Raw genomic sequence first — 4,189 nt, forward strand, 5'->3', positions numbered from 1 at the left:
AGGTTCGATTCCCGGCCAGGGCACACAGGAGAAGCACCCATCTGCTTCTCCACCCTTCCCCCTCTCCTTCATCTCTGTCTCTCTCTTCCCCTCCCGCAGCCAAGGCTCCATTGGAGCAAAGATGGCCCGGGCACTGGGGATGGCTCCTTGGCCTCTGCCCCAGGCGCTAGAGTGGCTCTGGTCGTGGCAGAGCGACGCCCCGGAGGGGCAGAGCGTCGCCCCCTGGTGGGCGTGCCGGGTGGATCCCGGTCGGGCGCATGCGGGAGTCTGTCTGTCTCTCCCCGTTTCCAGCTTCAGAAAAATACAAAAAAAGAAAAAAAAGAAAAATATATATATATATATTGCCTGACCAGGCGGTGGCGCAGTGGATAGAGCATCAGACTGGGATGCGGAAGGACCCAGGTTCGAGACCCTAGGATAGCCAGCTTGAGCATGGGCTCATCTGGTTTGAGCAAAAAAGCTCACTAGCATGGACCCAAGGTCACTGGCTCGAGTGGGAGGTTACTCAGTCTGCTGAAGGCCTGCGGTCATGGCACATATGAGAAAGCAATCAATGAACAACTAAGGTGTCGCAACGAAAAACTGATGATTGATGCTTCTCATCTCTCTCCATTCCTGTCTGTCTGTCCCTATCTATCCCTCTCTCTGACTCACTCTCTGTCCCTGTAAAAAATAAAAATAAAAAAATAAAAAATATATATATTGATATCATAGATGGTGGAAGGGAGAGAGAGAGAAACATCAATTTGTTGCTCCACTTATTCATGCTATCATTGGTTGATTCTTGTATGTACCCTGACTGGGGATCAAATCTTGAATCTTAGCCTATTGGGGGAATGATTCATCTCACTGTGTTATCTGGCCAGGGCCATTTTAATTTTATTTTACTTTACTTTTCCAATAAAGATTTCTTTTATTGTTTAAGGAAGCACTGAAATCATGAAACATATAGGGTGTTAAGAACCCGTTGAGGCGTTTGCATGTTTCTGCTTTTAATTGTCTGTAAAGTTGGGTGGGTTTTTTTTTAAGATTTTGTTTATTGATTTGAGAGAGAGGGAAAGGCCACAGGGAATGTGCAGGAAACATCAGCTCATAGTTGCTTCTCGTATGTGGCTTGACTGGGCAAACCTGGGTGGGGTTTTTTTTGTTTTGTTTTGTTCAATTTTTTAATGTTTATTTATTGATTTTAGCAAGAGACAAAGGGAGAGAGGGGGAGAGACAGAAACATCGATCTGTTCCCATATGTGCCCTGACCGGGGAACAAACCAGCAACCTCTGTGCTTCTGAAGGATGCTCTAACCCAGTGGTCCCCAACCTTTTTTGGGGCCACGGACAGGTTTAATGTCAGAAAATATTTTCACGGACCAGCCTTTAGGGTGGGATGGATAAATGTATCACGTGACGGAGACAAGCGTCAAGAGTGAGTCTTAGACGGATGTAACAGAGGGAATCTGTTCATTTTTTAAAAATAAAACATCGTTCAGACTTAAATATAAATAAAATGGAAATAATGTAAGTTCTTTACTCTTTCTATGCGGACCGGTACCAAATGGCCCACAGACCGGTACTGGTCTGCGGCCTGGGGGTTGGGGACCACTGCTCTAACCAACAGAGCTAATCTGACGGGGGCCAGCCGGGGGTTTTGAACTGGTGGCCTCAGCATTCCAGGTCAATGCTTTATCACTGCGCCACCACAGGTCAGGAAATGTCTATGAAGTTTATGAGTTGTATCCTTCCTGGATACAAAATGCCTCCCTTGAGCATGTTATTATTATCTGCCTTGAGGGTGTGAGCCTGAGTGTCTGTGGATTTTTGTGGCAGTTCCCTGTGTGGCCACATGATGGTGGCAGAAGCCAACTAATAAAAGGGTCTTTGCCGGGCGATTCCCACCGACATTCGAATGGGTTGCCTTTCTTCCCTGTTCAATGGAGTCCCCACAAATGAGACATTCTTCTGATTCCTTCATCACCGCTTTCATCCTAATTAACTAGAATTCAAGTTTTATTTTATTTGACTTTTTAATTGATTGTATTGTTTTCATGACCTTGGATATATGTACACAGCCATGAAACCATCAGCACAATGAAGGTAAGTAGACACATTCCTGGCATGATCGCTCAGCTGGTTAGAGCATCATTCCAAAGAGCAGAGGTTCCTAGTTCGATCCCTGGTCAGGGCACATACAGGACAGATTGATATTCCTGTCTTTCTCTCTCCTTCTGTTCTTCTCTCTCTAAAATCAATTTTAAAATTTTTATAGGTTTTATTTCTTGCCTGATCTGTGGGGGTGCAGGGGGTAGAGCATCCACCAGAATGATGAGGTTGCTGCTTCGAACCCCCAAGCTTGCTTCCTAGTAAAGGCACAAGCAGCAGGTAACAAGCAATCAGTGAACAACTGAAGTGAAGCAACTATGAGATGTTGCTTCTTTTTCTCTCTCCTCCCTAAAATCAATAAGTAAAAAAAAAAAATCTTAAAAAATATTTTTTTAATATTTTAAAAAGATTTTACGATTTAAAAAATCTTTTAAAAAGAAATATTTTATTTATTGATTTTAGAGGAAAGAGAGAGAGAAGGGGGAGAGAAGCAGATGGTTGTTTCTCACAGGTGCTCTGATCGGGGACCAACCCCGGGACATTCATATGCCAGACAGATGCTCTATCCACTGAACCAACCAACCAGGGCCTAATTTTTTTTTTAATTATACTTAACCTTAAATATTGAAAAGAAAATACACTGCCTGACAAGACGGTGGCATAATGGATAAAGCATAGGCCTGGAATGCCAAGGACCCAGGGTTGAAACCCCAAGGTTGCCAGCTTGAATGTGGGCTCATCCATCTTGAGCGTTGGATCATAGACATGACCCCATGGTTGTTGGCTTGAGCCCAAAGGTCGCTTGCTTGAAGTCCAAGGTCACTGGCTTGAGCAAGGGGTCTGCTGTAGCCCCCGCCACCAGTCAAGGCACATACAAGAAAGCAATCAATGAACAACTAAGGTGCTGCAACGAAGAAGTGATGCTTCTCATCTCTCTTCCTTCCTCTCTGTCTATCCCTATCTGTCCCTCTCTCTGTCTCTGTCACACACACACAAAGAAAATCACAATATCACAGCGCTGGCAGGATTGCTCAGTTGGTTAGAGCATTGACCCAAACAGATCAAAGTTCCTGTCTGTCTCTCTCTCTCTGCCTTTCTTTCTAAAATCAATAAACATTTTTTTTAAAACCACAATACCAAAAAAAAAAAAAAATTGTGGCCCTGGCCGGTTGGCTCAGTGGTGGAGCGTCGGCCTGGCATGCAGAAGTCCCGGGTTCGATTCTCGGCCAGGGCACACAGAAGTGCCCATCTGCTTCTCCACCCCTCCCCCTCTCCTTCCTCTGTCTCTCTCTTCCCCTCCCACAGCCGAGGCTCCATTGGAGCAAGGATGGCCCGGGTGCTGGGGATGGCTCCTTGGCCTCTGTCCCAGGCGCTGGAGTGGCTCTGGTTGCAACAGAGCGACCCCCAGAGGGGCAGAGCATCGCCCCCTGGTGGGCAGAGCTTCGCCCCTGGTGGGCGTGCCGGGTGGATCCTGGTCGGGCGCATGCGGGAGTCTGACTGTCTCCCCCCGTTTCCAGCTTCAGAAAAATACAAAAAAAAAAATCGCAAAAAAGAAATCACAATATCCCACACATCCACTGATGATTTTCCCCCGAACCCATCAATAACACTACGATGACTTAAAAATGATATGAATAAGATGATTCTTTATCCTTTGTCTCTCGGTCCATCTGGCTTTGTCTTCAGAGACATAAGACAGTTGTTCATGAGACTGGGGCCCCTTGTTCACAGTTTCTGTACCTCAGGAGAAAAGAAAGGAAAGAAAACTCCCAGAAGGCCATTTATATATACTCTCAACATAGAAGTCAACTCTTCCCACCTTCCCACAGGGAACCTAGGACACCTCCCGAGAAAGCCACCAGCCGGCCCCTGGCAGAACCCACGCAAGGATTCACTTCTCCATTCATCCCATTGTACTGTCCACTAAACTTTCATTCATTGTTTCCCATGTACCAGGCACGGGGGAAGACTTCAGCGAACAAAAAAATTCACATTAAAACAAATTTTTTTTTAAATATTTTATTGATTGATGTTACAGAAAGAGGAAATGTGGGGGAGGGGGAGATAAGAATCAGCTAACTCTTACTTGCTTCAC

This window comes from Saccopteryx leptura, chromosome 3, assembly GCF_036850995.1.
Source record: "Saccopteryx leptura isolate mSacLep1 chromosome 3, mSacLep1_pri_phased_curated, whole genome shotgun sequence".
Taxonomy (NCBI): Eukaryota; Metazoa; Chordata; class Mammalia; order Chiroptera; family Emballonuridae; genus Saccopteryx; species Saccopteryx leptura.